The sequence below is a fragment of the Pleurodeles waltl genome, chromosome 10, assembly GCF_031143425.1.
Source record: "Pleurodeles waltl isolate 20211129_DDA chromosome 10, aPleWal1.hap1.20221129, whole genome shotgun sequence".
Lineage (NCBI taxonomy): Eukaryota > Metazoa > Chordata > Amphibia > Caudata > Salamandridae > Pleurodeles > Pleurodeles waltl.
In genome coordinates this window covers 580711514-580728121 of record NC_090449.1, presented here as the reverse complement: position 1 = coordinate 580728121, position 16608 = coordinate 580711514, and positions in this window count along the sequence as shown.

Genomic DNA, 16608 nt, shown 5'->3' with positions numbered 1-16608 from the left:
TTCCAAATATGAAATCACATCTGAACTTAGTCAGTTATGCAAGTAGGAAACAACGTGATCACAAAAAGGCATTTGCTTCTCTTAAGCTCTTCACAGGCGTTTGGTGATAGACAAATGTGATTTCTCTTCATGGGAATCATGGTGTTATTGTCACCCTCATGATCCACTCGGTAAGAGGGAGACAACCAATCATACATTTACAGGCACTCCTTGATAACAGTGCCCCACTAGTCCCCTGGAACCAGTGTAGGGTAAAGTTCAGCCACCCAGGAGTGCAGTGCAGCTACAATGGCTCGCAAATACCTCTTTCGGGAGACTGAGAAAGAGGGCATTAGGCATCAGCCTCAATCCCTGCTGACAAGGCAAGAAGTGGTCGGTAATCATATGGTCATCATCACAACCCCAGAGAGGTGATTGTGATGCAGCATCTCTGTCTGTGGAGGCAAGGCTCAGTGCCGTCGGTGAACCCCTTGGTGGGAGGTGCTTAGTTGTGGCATTGGCTGGAGCGTTCTTGGCTTACCCAAGCAGCCTGTAGTTGGCCCCCATTGGGAAAAGAGATGAAGCATGGCATCAGCAACGAGTCCTGGTGTTGCCCAAGCAACACTTTAGTAACAGACCATGCTGGGAATTCTGTCAGGAGGCTGTTGCGGTGGTGTCAGTAAATGCAGAGATTTCCCTTTTCTTACCACCACAAAGCACTATTCTGGATCAGGCCGAGCTGCAGGGCCCAGCATAGAGGTCCAGGATCAGATTCAGCACCTCAGACAATGCTGGATGACCCACTCACTGATTGTGCCAATGCCCCACTGTCGGACTCCACAATTGCAGAGTCACACGGTAGACAGGGGGGATCTATGATGGCCCTGAGATCCCAAAGAACAGGGGGCAAGACAACAAGCCCTTAAAGCCCTTGGTGTACCAAAAAGTGTACTATTTAGCTTACATATTAGGTCTTTTCCCAACAGGCTTACAGGGCTTGAGTCACAAACAACAAAATGGTGATTTTCTGCACATGGTCTTACTTTTGCAGGAAGCTCTTTTGAGTTTCGGTTTAAAAATTTGTAACACCTACAACTTGGATCTTCTTTCCTGAGAAGGGCAGGTCTGGAAATTCCACTGTTCTTACAGTAGAACGGGTAGCTCTTGTGTCAGTAGGTATGACACTTGGTGCCCATTAACTTCACCTTTTACAAATGGTCCACTCTGGTCTACTTCTAAGACTGCTCCTAGCACACAATCTGACTCACCTCTCGGGCACCTTCATTGTGATATGCTTGATTCTAAGCTCTCATCATTAAACATAGGAAAATGCTGAATTGCATTTTGATTTCCCATTTGCTTTTTAATTTGATTTACTCAGGGCTATTGTTCTTGATTCACTGTTATGTTATCCACGTTCTGTTGAAGCACTGAGGTTTGTAGAACTGCTGTCATTTGAATTTGATTCCACATTGGCATTTGCACTTCCTGTGTGGGCACATTTTGCATTCTGGTTTCCTTCCTGCAAATCTGGATTGAGCCTACACTCACGCTTCCAATGTTCCACCTTGGCACAAAAGAGATATAGTCATTTTCTGTAGCGTTGCCACATCCACACCTGTACTCAGATCAAACAGAGCTCTCTGACCTCTGCCCTGTGAAACAGCCATACCTCCTTGAACACCTTGCATTCTTGTTTGAAATCCAAATCCCTGCATACCCCCTTGAACACCAATGACTTGGACACCAGTGCCTTGTACTGCACCACCATTTCCTAAACAATTGATGCTGAAAGCCTCTCTATGCAAGCTATGTCTGAGCTAACCTCAAGTTCTCTTTAAGCTTCTACTGTTTCATCTTTTGCTCATCAATGAAATACTTGCATGTTTCACAACCTTATCTACAGACATTTGCCCTCATTATGAGTTTGGCGGTCTCAGGACCGCCATGTTGGCAGCGGCAGTCGTACGGCCAACAGGCCAGCGGAGAAGACTGCCAAATTATGACCATGACGGTCTTCCCAACGCAATACAGCCAATCCACCGCTGGCACCACCAGTGCAGTCAGGCCGCTGTGGACAGCAGTAGCCACCTTCAGGCCGGAGGACACCATGTTTCTGCCAGACAGATTACGAGGCTGCACACCGCCAAGTTTCCCATACGGTCACACCACCAGGGAAACCGACTCTATCATAGGAGACACTCACCTTCTGGAACACATACCCATCCGGATCCTACATGGAACCTGAACTGCACGTCCTCCTACTGCTCCTGCTCGCACGACAACTCTGGGACCAGCTACGGCGACAACGACAACAACTGTGAGTACACACACCTACCTGACACTGTAGGGAAAAGCTGAAGTACCTATGCACACACAACATACACATCCAGGACAAGTAGCGAAGGCGACACACACATGTTACCTCAGACTGACACGCACATTCACACACAAACACATACACATGCACACACACATACTACATACACCACAGCCAACACACACGTACAAAACACACCAACCTGCAGACACACAGCACTGGCACAGTCGAACACAACAATACACAACACCACCAAGTCACACAAATACACCACAACTGCAACAACATAAAGGTCTCGGTAAGCAAATGCAATACACACCTCCACCTGACACTACATACATTTAAAAACATGTAACAACACTTGACAACCAATACACATAATCACACAGGCATACCATGAAGCATACGTCATAGAACGCTAACACACCACACAACGCTTCTGATATACTCATCAACACACATGCACCCATACACTACAACCGCACAAGGGCACATAACACCACCATTACACATGTTAACACAAACAATATACAAAATATCAACATATATACATGTTCCAAACACAAACATTTCCTAAACACAATACACTGCCATCACAGTGGCACATATGCTGCCCAGACACAACAGCTAGCATAACCAACACACACACGTGACTCACACACAAACCAAAGCAGGCAAGAGCTAAACAGCCATGTGGAGAGAAAGGCAGGGCAAATATGTGACATGTAACCAATAACTAGTTGGCCCAGATATATTAAATATATAAATATGGCAATAAATAAATAACTATGTACAAGATAAAAGGCCATAGGCTAGTCCAAACTGCAATGTGCATAATGCACAAACAGCACTTCTGTGTGCCCCTACATGACTCCTGACTGCTATATGACCTCCACAGGGTAGGGGCATTAAGGTGGCTGGCAGGCACCTCAGAGATTAGGGGGGCAGGGGAGGGGGTTTGGGCTTGGGTCTGGAGGGGGGTCATTAGGCTTGGGCTTGGGAGGGGGGCCTAGGGTGAGCTTTACTGGAGGGCTGGGAACACTTGGGAGGGGTTGACTTCTTGGCTGGGGAAGAGGCATTTGTACTAGCAGGGGGGCAGGGGAGGACTTGGAGGTGGAAGGGCTGGACTTGGGGAGGGACACAGACCATTTGGGGGTATCACAGGGTGGGAGAGGAGTAGAGAAGAGGGAGAACTCAAAGAGGAACACCTTTTTAGAAACATGGGGACAGTCACGGCAAAAAGGTTTGGGAGTGGAAGGAGAGGGAGTGGTTGCAGATGGTGTCTCAGTGGTTGTCTTGGGTGCTTGTGCATGCAAGAAATGCTTGTGGTGCTTGGTGTCTGATGGTCATGTGAGTGTGGGCATTTATGTGTCTTTGGAGTAGGGGGGGAGGAGGTGGTGGGAGATGCCTTGCTAGATGGGTGACTGTCTGTTGGGGTGATGTCTACAGGTATGGACGATGTGTCTCATGTGGGTGCGTCGATGATTGTGGTGGCTGCGGATGTGGTGTCTGGGGTGGATGTCTGCAAGTCTGCTATTATGCTGACTGTGGGTAGGATAGGAGCTGTGGCAAGATCGGTGAATGTTGGTGTGGTCTCTGCAAATGTGTCTTGTATAGTGTCTGTGAAGGTGCGGTGGTGGGGGAGTCTGTGTAGGTAGTGGATGTTGGTGTGTCTGCAGGTGGGTGTTGTTTGTGTACGTGCTGGTGGTGGGTCTTATGGTGCTTGTGTTTCTCAGCTGTAGCCTTGGATGTTGAGGTGGGTGCATGCTTGGCTGTATGTGTGCGTTGGCTGGGTTTGGAAAGAGGGGTTTGGGATTCGGAAGAGGTAGGTGGAGAGGGGACGGAAGAAAAAGGGTGACTGACTGCTGTCAGAGTGGAGGCCAGAGCCTGAAAGGATCTCTGTAGGCCAGCCAGTGCACCATGAATAACCACCAGGAACGCATTGCTCTTCTGGACTTGAGCTGCCAGTCCCTGGATGGCATTTATGATGGTGGACTGAGTCACAGAGATGGACCTCAAGAGATCAATAGCCTCCTCGCTGAGGGCAGCAGGGCTGACTGGGCCAGGGGCAGAGGTACTTGCGGTGCCGGATACGCCCACCCTCTTGGGTGAGCAGGCACGGACAACTGGGTGGGGAGCTACAGGCAGGGTAGTGGTAGTAAGGGGGGTGGCGGACAAAGATGGTGCTGGGGTGGTCCCAGAGGGGTCCACCACCACCAGGGAATGTCCACTGGAGGAGAACTCCGAAGATGATGGTGAACATCTGGTTTCCCCCATGGCACTCCCCTCGCCCTCCGTGCCACTGGGTCCCTCGCTGGCGCTGGTAGCAGCACTCCAGGTCCTGTGGCTTGCAGCATCCCCACTCACCTGTGCTCCATCTCCTTCACCTGCCGATGCTGATGCACACAAATAGGGAGAGAGAGGGAGTGAGGGAGATAGAGTGAGAGGGAGAGAGAGGGTTAACAAATACCTCACATACACACATTTAGACATGCACATCTGTAGGAATACATCTCCAGGCTAGGCTATCTCTGCTGCCAATACACATCCTACATCATGTCACAATATGTCACTACTACCCACCCCTGTATGCAAGCCTCACACCCACACCTAAATCCAAGTAAGTAGGCACGACTGACGTCATCCACATGATCATCAAAATCATCTTTGCATGCAAATCATGCACTGACTGAAGTACCAATGACTACCAGAATCCTCTTCATACCTCTCCATACTCCTATCACCTATTGGAAGTGCCTGTGACTGAACAAAGCACATCAGGCCTGTAGAGTTACACCACCTGATCAATCCATGTCCTTCGTAAAGTTCTATGATAGTGAAGACTACTCCACTTACACACCACACAGTACCTGCCTGTCACATAACGTGGCTGACCTAATACTCTATACAGAAAAAAACAATAGTGAACTGATAACTGATGTAGCCACTGAAAGTTGGACACCCATACTGGTAAAATCTGATCTGTAGAATACAAGTCAGGGGCACAGGCATGTGATGAGTTTGACACAATCACAGAGGAAGATCTGGAGACATCAAACGCATCTATACAGCTACTATTCTTACAACTAAGTGCATCTACAATGGCTCAGATGGCACAAGGTATCAGTCATTGTCCCACTACATGGCATTTACACTACATATTGCCAAAGGCAAGGTCTTCCTAGGCACCTACCACCTTTACTGCTATCCCATTGGGTTCAAGGTCATATCCCCACAAGTCTAGATCATTGAAATGCATGATGATTGCAATCATACCAAATTACACATACCAATGATTTAATCCTACTGTTGCAATCTTCACATACCCCATAGATAGAAATTGAACATAATATGGGAATACATCTACCAAGCCATGCAAAAATGAGAGTCAACCTGTTGCAAATACAGCAGTGCAATACAGATGGGAGTGAACTTTCACCTTAGAGCAACTAATGCTTAAATGCTGATGGATGGACCAGGTCACAAGCAATGGGTAGGAAGAAACACAAGCTCACATCCATAGAAAAGGCACAATGGAGCCAATGTCATTTGACCATCTCCACATGCCGACATGGAGATGTCTTGATACAGGAGTTGTACATCCACTGACAGCAAACCATGAAGACACATCTATACCTAATAGTCAGGCCTGGTGGGTAATACCCATGTCCACTAGTCTACATGCATGTTGTACAAACTACATTATCATAGAAACTCCAGTGACGCACCTAACACCATACAACCACAGAGAAGTCCCAGGATACAGTCAGTACTCCCCCCCTGCTGTGGCTGCTGTGCTACCCTAAAATCCTATCCAAATCAGGGAAGGCCACCGCCAAAATGCAAGCCATTGGGGGGTCCGACAGGCACCCCTCCCTCATTTGGAGGACATGCCTAGCTGGACCTCCTAAGTCTTCCAGGCCCAGCGTATCAGGTCCTCCCGCTGCTTGTGACAATGGGTGCTCCGCTGGCTGTGGACCCCCAGGGTCCGCACTTGTTTGGTGATGGCACATTAGATCCCTTTCTTCTGATGGGTGGTCCCCTGCAGGGATGACACAGACAGAAGGAGAAACCCATGTAAACTGGCACTATACCAACAGCAGTGGGCAATACACATCTGCCTCAGCAAGGACCCACACATACCCATCCTCTCTGCTCACAGGCCTTCATTTACTCCCTCACCGGTTGACTCACCCGATTGACCTTCACATGCAACCTCTATCCCACATGACTATGGCATTGGACTCATCTGCTCCTCTGGTACCCCATATAGCTGTTCATACGGGGGTAGGACCTATTCCACAAGCTTCTCCAGCTCTTCAGGCGTGAAGCCTGGGGCCCTATCACCTGCAGGACGTGGTATGATGGCTCCCAGATACAGAACACAGCAGCTCAGGTCGTGGAGGTCTTGCTAGCAACAGTATCATGAGTCAAGTGATCAAGGCTGCAGAAAATGGCCATTTAGGATGCCACGTACCGGACCGTCACCGACAGCGGTCATCACCATTGGCCCTAGTCCGACACAGGCAGCAATGTTAACCAATGACAAGTTGCACAGTGTTTGCGACCACCTACTGCCATGATGACATCCACCAGCAGACCTAGGTCACTTCCAACTGGTCACTTCAGCAGGACATGCAGCTGCCAATTTGTGCAACTATAAACGATGAATGTCCCAAAATAAGAGCGCCATAAACATAATTGCCCAAATGGCGGCGTAAGCCTATGTTGTAGCATTATGGTAATGCAAATAATTGTGACAGTCATGACACAATGATGTGATGTGGCATTATATATGATGATGGCCATGGTCAGATACTCGGAGTACATTGGCGATTGCACTCTATATGTGTATTCCATTACATATCTGTTAGAAATGGTTGGTTACCCCCTTATGAAGCAAGGACCCTCATTCTAGTCAGGGTAAGCCACACACAATCCAAATGATCATGTGCCCACCCTCTGGTAGCTTTTCACTGAGCAGTCAGGCTTAACTTAGAAGGCAACGTGTAAAGTATTTGGGCAATAAATCATGTAATAACACAGTATAGCACCACGAAAATACACCACACAGTGTTTAGAAAAATATAGAATATTTATCTGGAAAAATGCAGGTCAAAACGGTCAATATTCAATAAGTACACATTGAAATATCACTTAGGAAATGATATAAAGAGTCCTTAGTCTTTAAAAAGCAACAAGTGTATCCTACAAGCACAAAGTACCTGGTTTGCGTTCAAAATGTCCACAAGAGACCACAGAGGAGGAGATGCGTGGAAAACAGGGAGATGTGCGTCAATTTCTCTGGGTGCACACAGACGATGCGTCGTTATTTTTCACGCAGGGGAGGCTTTGCATCGATTTCTGGAGCGCGGACTTGGATCCTCTTCTGGTTGTGGGGTTTTCAGATGCCCCGGGGATGATGTGTTGAAATCCTGGGCCTGGAGGGCGAAGTCACAGGCACTGCGTCCATCCAGTGGGCGTTGCGTGGCAAAATCTGTCGCACAGCAGGCGCTACATGGATTCTTCTTCTCTAGAAGTCAGGCTGCGTTGCTCCGGCTCAGCTGTGCGTCGATCCAGTCGGCCGTGCGTCAAAATTCCAGTCGCAACACTGGTGCTGCGTCAGTCTCCTCTCAGGGAGCAGGGCTGCGTTGTTCTGGTTCGGCCTGCGGTGAATTTTTCACCGCAATGCAGGCTGTGTATCGTTTCTTGCAGGTTGAGTGTCGAATTGTCGCCACACAAGGAGTTCTTTTGCAGGATGAAGTCTTTTTGGTCCTGAGACTTCAAGGAACAGGAGGCAAGCTCTATCCAAGCCCTTGGAGAGCACTTCTTCAGCAGAACCAGAGAGCAGCAAGGCAGCAGGGCAACAGCAAGGCAGCAGACCTTCTCAGCAAAGCAATCAGGTGAGTCCTTTGGGCAGCCAGGCCGCTTCTCTTGGCAGGTTGCAGGTTCTGGTGCAGAGTTTCTTTCCCAAGTAGTGTCTGAGTTGGTAGGGTCAGAGACCCTGCTTAAATACCCAAATGTGCCTTAGAATTTGAAGTGGGGGAGACTTCAAAGACTGGCTTAGAAGTGCACAAGGTCCCCTTTCAGTTCCATCTTGTCTGCAAGCATCCCAGTAGGGGGTGTGGGAGTCTTTTGTGGTGTGAGGGCAGGCTACTGTCCTTTGACATGTAAGTGTCAGGCCCTCCACCCTCCTAGCCCAGAAAGACCCATTCAATATGCAGATGTGTGCAAGTATGACTGAGCATCCTGTGTTTGGGGTTGTCTGAGTGAATGCACAAGGGAGCTGTCAGCTAAACATAGCAGACATGGATTGTAAGGCACAGAAGAAATTAAGTGCAGAGAAATGCTCACTTTCTAAAAGTGGTATTTCTAAAATAGTAATATTAAATCCAACTTCACCAGTCAGCAGGATTTTGTATTACCATTCTGGCCATACTAAATATGATCTTGTTACTTATTTCAGATCAGAATCTACCTCTCAAACAGTATATGAGAGTAACCCTAATGTTAGGCTATGAAAGGAGCAGGCCTCACAGCAGTGTAAAAACGAATTCAGGAGTTTTACACTACCAGGACATATAAACTGCACAGGTATATGTCCTGCCTTTTATCTACATAGCACCCTGCCCATGGGTTATCTAGGGCCTACCTTAGGGGTGACTTATATGTAGAAAAAGGGGAGTTTAAGGCTTGGCAAGTACTTTTAAATGCTAAGTCAAAGTGCCTGTGAAACTGCAGACACAGGCCTTGCAATGGCAGGCCTGAGGCATGGTTAAGAGGCAACCTATGTGGGTGGCACAATCAGTGCTACAGGCCCACTAGTAGCATTTAATCTACAGGCCCTGGGCACATGGAGTGCACTTTACTGGGGTCTTACAAGTAGATTAATTAAGCCAATTGGATATAAACTAATGTCAACATGTTTTAAGGGAGAGAGCATATGCATTTTAGCACTGGTTAACAGTGTCCAAAAAGTGGAGGGAGGCGAGCAAATAGGTAGGGGTGACATCCTAAGGCTGTCAGGTCTAACAGTATCATTTGGACAGTGCAGGGCAGATCAGTTTGCCACATATGGTACATTACATATGTGACATTTGTCCTATACATCTTACATGTATGGCATTGTGCTGCAAAGATGGTGTCCAAAGGGCTGCAGCATGGCCATTATAGTACATGTCAGCAGTGCTACACATGTCCTACAGTGTTAGGTGTTGTATTTAAACATTTTCTTCTTAAATGTGCCAACTGCTTTACTCAATGTACATTCTCTCCTCTCAACCTAGATATCCTGCCATGAGGAGAATAAGACAAACACCAGTGTACCTTCCACTAGTTGACCTTGCAACCATGGAGGACAGGCATGTCATCTAGACCTCTCATCTGAATTGTCATGGATCTATGTACACAGTTAGAGATAGTTCTCTTGGCAGCCACACGCAATTCCTAATGTATTCCCCCCCCCCATAGTACAAGTCTTGTCAGTGCTACACTTTCTTGCCACAGGCTCCTTTCAGAATACAGTGGGCTTTAGTGTAGGGATGTCTTCCAGTGCCAATGAACAGGTGTATAAGAACAGGAAGAACCACCACTCCATAAATGTTCAGGAGGAGCGTCTGACAGACCAGTACATCTCACAAGTCACAGCCAAGTATTCTAGATCTCTGCATGACTCCTATATTTTGAGGAACAGCAATGTCCCAGACATGATGTCAAGACTATACACAGAGAGGGCCTGGCTCCTTGGTATGTTTGCATTATAAGGGGTTTCTCTATTATGGCACCTGTCATCACTATCTGCCCTGTCGCTGTACCTGTAACTTCACCGGTCCTACATTTGTGCACACAGGTGACTTTGGCTATCCTAACCTTCTTTGGTGGTAGACACTAGTGAAGCACTCTGCCATGGAAGGTGAACTCCATTTCAATGAGACCCACAGGAGGACATGATGTGTAATTGAAAGAACATTTGCCAGATTCAGGTGCCTGGACCTATCTGAAGGTGCCCTGCTCACCCCAAAAGGTATGCCAGAGAATCCTTGCCTGCTGCATGCTCCACAATCTAGCCCTGAGATGTCAGATACTATTGCTAGCTGATGAGGGTGAAGCAACTGGACCAGTGCCAGGAAATGCTGAAATGGCAAGTGATGAGGGGGCAGAGGAGAAAGGTGCAGCTGACTCTAGGACTGAGCTCATCAATCAGTACTTCCAGTGACATACAGGTATGCTGAGAGGGGTTTTCAAGTTTTGTATGTCCACAATCATTGGTGACAATTGCCCTCCTGACTTGGTTCATCAGTGGGGATGTTATGTGGTCCTATCCCAATGTGTGACATGTGGGAGCTGACTGATAGAATGTAAGGTGCACTGTAAAAGTGTTTCAGCTCTAACAAGTGTTTTCACTGTAGTTTCCTACATTCACATCTCAAATGGACAGACCAGTACAGAGGTAGGCTGGCTGCATTCCTCTGTTCTCATGTCATTCCACCCACTGACTGTGGAATCTTACACAGTGCCTCTGATACCTATGGTTTGAGCCATTCATAGTCATTCGCCATTGGTGAGTGATAACAGAAACGTTGGTGGGACATGACAGTTGGCAGGTAAAGTGGTTATTGTGTACAATCTGTGACTGGTGATGAATAGGTATCATCTGGGGGCCCCTGCTTAGGAGGTATGCTGGAGTAGGCATGACATCTATGACCTGCATATGTGGTATGTGTGGCATCATGCCTTCCTTCCTGATGGTACTTTCTGTCATGGTATTTTTGCAGGATGGAATACTGACCACACCCTTGTCTGGACTAGGATTTCAACCTCTCTGACTTCTGTCCTGGGACATATCTGTTCTACTATGTATCCTGCTGAGGAAGCCTGCCTCTGCTGTCCATTACACGACCTATTGGATGTAGGGGGCATTACCATACCACATTTGCCATCCATGAGATTTGTTGATGTTTAATTACAGACACATATACAGTAGCAATGTTCCATGGTATTTATTGTGCACATCATGATATTGTAAGGCAAATCAAAGGTGCATACATTGTCCAACAGGTGATGAGAGGTGTCATGGTAGATGGGATCATTAGAGTAGGTGCTACAGCAGTTGGTTGCACAGGTTCAGTGTCTATGTAGCTTAGAAAAATAAAGTAATGTCACTGAACAGTCAACAGAGTGTCTGAGAGGCACACAAGGGAGACATATCAGGAGTGGTTCACTCTTGGCAGTGGGTTTGGTCTTGGCATCTGCTCCAGCAGGATGTCTGGGTAGATGTCCATGTTTGTGGGAGAAGGTTCTTTAGCTACAGAGGGAGAGGTATCTGAGGCCTGTGATTCCCCTGGCAGGGTCTCCATTCCACCAGCTGCCGCTGATGTAGATGTCTCAGATGTTAGGTTGCTACAGAAGGGGCCTGCTGGTGGGTTGAGGTGGAAGCACGCAGGGTGATGTTAATGTCCCACAGCACCCCTGCAATGGAGGCCAAGATGGCATTGTGGGCCTGCCACTGCTGCATGACCTCCTGGTGGTATTCCCTCTGCAGCCTTTGGTTTTCCCCCAACGTGGTGATAATGTGGCCCATCCTGTCCTGGGATTGTTGGTATGCTCCCACAGCTTGGGAGATGGTTTCCTGGTCAATGAAGTCCCTTGGGGGTCCCCCCTCCTCTGACCCACAGCTTTCCTCCCACGTCCCCTACCACCAGGTGCCTGTGCCCCTGGCACGGTGTGCCCACTTCCCTGTCTGCAGGACCTTCATTGTCTGGGGTGTCATGGGTCGACTCAGATCCCTCTACTGTGGGGCACACATTTGTTTGACCAGTCCTTGAGTCACAGGTTTGTAGACAAAGGGTTGGTAGTGATGTTGGTGCCACCGGGTTGGGGGCAATTGATGTGGGCAGGGTGAGGCAGGGAGTTGTAGACTGACCTGGTGTCCCAGATGGGCCAGGTAGGTCATCCGTGTTCAGACATCCTGGCATGTTGTCCTCACTGGGGCCTTCATCCTGAGGAGGGCTGGCAGATACATACAGTGGCTTTACATGATTCCCAGCAATGACAATGACAGATGCTACACAGCACACCATTGGTTGCTGATAGTAGTCTATGACATGTGTGCCATACTCCATGTTGGTTGGTGTCAATCAGGTTTGGTAACTATAACTTTATGGATGTGTTCAGGCAGCTACTGATAGTCCACATGACTGTTGAGCACTGTTACCTAGTGACCAATCAAGCTTGCTAGATGTGACACGAAATGGCTGGACATTGCACCATAGTGTCCCAGTGGGAGGAGAGTATGTGAGTATGCAAACTTAAATGTCATGTCTGTGCATTTTCGGCAAGTGCATGAAGTCTGCAATCTTACATTCCATACCATGTTGAGTCCATTTCAGGGTTGGAGATCTGGATAAGTAGGCATGTGGATTAGTCACAGGGCTGTAGCTGTGTTTAGCCGTGTTTGCCATTGTGGTGTGCCATTGCATTGTTGTGTAGCTAGTATAGTAGTCATACATGAATTGGGTGTGAAGTGGTGTGCACATTCCAGGTTTTCACATAGATGGGTTAATGGATTGTGGAGTCGTTGTGATAGTATTTGCCCATGCTATCCATGCCTTTAGGAAGGGCTGTGTGGGCAGTTGGGCTGGGTGGAGGTGTGGCATCAGGAGGGGGCATTGGGTGAATAGGTGGGAGGTGTAGTGACACATGCAGTGAATTGCGGAGTACTTGGGTGGTAAGGAAGCATGCAGGACACAACAATTGTGTCAAATGGAGATTGTGGATACTTATCAGAGTCCAGTCCACCCGGTATTCGACTCAGGCCATCGGGACGCAGAATGTCCAAGACCTTCTCCTCCCAAGATGTGAACTGTGGGGAAGAAGGTGGGGGCCCACCGCCAGTCTTGTAAATGGTGATCTGGTGTAGTGAATGCATGGAACGTGTCTTCCTGATGTCCTCCCTTGTGTGTGGATTGCTGCCTACTGTGTTGACCCTGTCAACTATTCTCTGCCACAACTCCATTTTCCTGGCAATTGAGGTGTGCTGGACCTGTGCTCCAAACAGTTGTGGCTCTACTCTGACAATTTCATCCACCATGACTTTCAACTGCTCATCTGTGAGTTGTGGGAGCTTTAGTGGGGACATGGTAGTGGTTGTGTTGTGTGTGTAAGGGTGCAGTGTTGGGTGGTTGAAGGGGTTGTGGGTGGTATGTTGTGAGTGTTGGATGCTTGTGGTGTTTGTGTGTGCTCATTATGTGTGTATTGTGTTAGTAGTGCAGTTGTACGGTGTGTGCTGAGTCAGATGTGTATGTGTGCTTACAGTGTATAGGTGCTATATTAGTGTATTTGCCTGCTCTTGGTATCTCTATATGTGGTATTTGTTGCAAAGGATTGTGGGGTGTGTGGGGTGTGTTATATAGTGTGGTGAGTAGGTGTGTCTGATGTCTGTACGTGTGTCAGTTGTGGGGTAATCAAACTGTCAATGTGATGTTATGTTCTGACAGGAGTGTATATTGTGCCGGCAGTTCAGTCCACCAATGGTTTTCCGCCATGGAAGAACCACTGTGGTGATTTGTGGCTCTTAATGTGGTGTGTGGAATTGTGTCACGCTGGCGGTGCTGGTGGTGGAACTGCCTCTTTTCATCCCTGCTGTGTCGTGTTGGTGTCGGTATTTTGACTGTTTTTTGGTGGCTTCAAAGTGTGACTCTTGATAAGGGGGTTGGATTACTGCCAACATGGCAGTCTTTTGGCAGCTGCCACCATGGCGGTCTTGCCAAAATATTGCTAAAGTAGTAAAGAGGCCCATTGCCTGCCAACAAATCACATTCAACTGTATGTGCTGGCTAATCTCAGGTCTCAACCCAAGCACACACTGTGAAATAAATAATTCCATATCTGTTGGTTCCAAATGTGTTTGACCCACATGCTGCTGAAATGCTTTCAACAATCCCTCATAATATTCATGCACCGACTCATTAATTTCATGCTGAATTTGATTCTACCTCACAAAATCCAAATCATTAGGAGGAACTCTGACCTTAAAAAAGGTAATCACCTCATTAAACTGAGCCATTACATTAAGTGAGGGTGCTTTGTATGAGGATCTTTCATCGGCCCTGCATCTAGCCACTGAACAGCAATCTTAGATTCAACCCATAAATCATTTGGAGCAACAATGTCAAAGAACACATTCAAATCAGTCCACAACCCTTTCAAAACTTGAAGAAACCTTTCAACTTGTGTGTACAACTACATAGGATTATCTCTCAATTTTGGAAAATTGTTTGCTAATGATGTGAGGTAGCTCTACTCCAAGGCACATGTACATACCTCCAGCAGGAATTTTTCTCAAAGGATAAGCTTAGCTCCATCATCATCTGTGGTGTGTGGTCGTGGTTTTCGGTTTGTTCCCATTGCTACTGATCCTTTCTTTGTGTCATGATTTCTTGCTCATTTATTTTTTTAATTTATCCAATTAACTCCATTTGGGGACACATTTCACCAATTCAATAATATGTAATTACATTTCTGAAGAACACATATTTCCAATACACTCATCATCCAGGTTTACCCTGAAACTTTTCTGCAATGGGAGGCTCTTTGAAATATGGACATCATATTTATTTCTTGTAATTTGTCATGCACAGTGCTGCTCTTATTGTAATTTCTTTACACAGATAAATTATGTGTTTTCTTCATAATGATTTGGATGATCTAGATCCAAGTATCCTTTAATTATTTCTTCAAATTCAATTGTTAAACTTGGAACATTTAATGGTCTTTCTTTCTGGATGTGGGCTGGTATTCGGACTTGATCTAGTACTATGTCTTTCTGAATCTTCAACATTCATGCATTTGCTGGCAGCTTCTTTAAACCACAGGGGGGGAAATCCTATCTTCTATTAGATTCATTTCACCTGGTACTGCTCGTGTTGTAAAGACAATGCATATTACTTCTTCAAATGTTTTTATAGTTTGTGGAGGAGTCCAAACTACAATCTGGGAAATTTCTAATATTTGAATATATCCGTTAACTGGAGTATATCCAACAACTCCTTGAGTCACTGTATTTTGGGCAAAGCAATTTGTTCAGGTACTATCTGGATTGTAATCGACCTAGTAATTTGTGCTGGTGTTTTCTATTACCGGAGCAGCAACCCCTCTGGGCATCACAGTTTGAGCAGCTCTTCTCTGAGTTTGTGCATTTTTATAAATCACTTGTTGAACAGGCTGCGTTGTAACAGGCTGTGCCACAGTCAGCTGAGTTATACTGGCTGTGTTAATGTTTGTGTCAACACTGGTAGTGTAACAACACATTGTACTGCTTGCAGTTGTCCAGTAATCTGATATGCTTTTGGGTCAACAAGAATGTTAGCTACTGTTATGTTAATATTTATTGTTGTATCTCCCCCTTGCCTCACGTCCAACATATGGTGGTGGACGTCCAGCTAATAGTGCTTCCAAATCTCATCCCCTGAATCTGTTTCAGAATCTGTTTTTGTTTCAGCCTTTATTTCTGAATCTCCTTTAATCTTTTTCTTTACACATTTCTCACTTTTCTCTCATTGCTCACTTTTTCTTTTGTAATGGCAGGATATAATCTAATTTCCTCTACCACGTGTTTTCTCCATTCTGTTTTTGTTCATCCCTGCAACTGTATAATTTTGCACAGCTTGCTTGTTCTCCTTTGGTATTCATATCTGTCTGTTTCCCTTGCCATCTTCTCCCAAGTGCTTAATGCTTCAAATTGTGTGGGTTCTAGCAACCTGTCTATAATTCTCAAATTAAATGATCCCCATCTAGGAAAGCTCAATAGACCTTCTTTTTCATTGATCTTACACCATTGTTGAAGCAATACACATGTATGTAACCCTTCCTCAATCATCATATGATATGCAGGCGTGCCTTCAGGAGGTGCTTTTTCACGATCCTGAACATCAATGTCCACATTTCCCTAATGAAATTTCTGATAGCAATGAAAAATTTCATGATTTTGAAGTAAATTCAACAGATGACTATTATACATTTTGATTCTGTTCCGTACATGTAAAATTCAGAAAAGCTCATCTTCTTATCTCAGCGCTGCTCAGTAATCTAATCCAACAATGAATGTGCGACTTCCTACACAACTCAACCAATTACAGCATGACGTTTACACCAACGATCAATACCAGTGTGGCACACTATGAGACAACAACTTACTTCTTATATCAGTTCTTCGTATGTACACAAAGCTTCAATTCTTCAATTCTATGCAACATAAAATAACAGTAGTTGTATGCTTCTTCTAAAGAAAAGCCATAGAACAATCAATAATC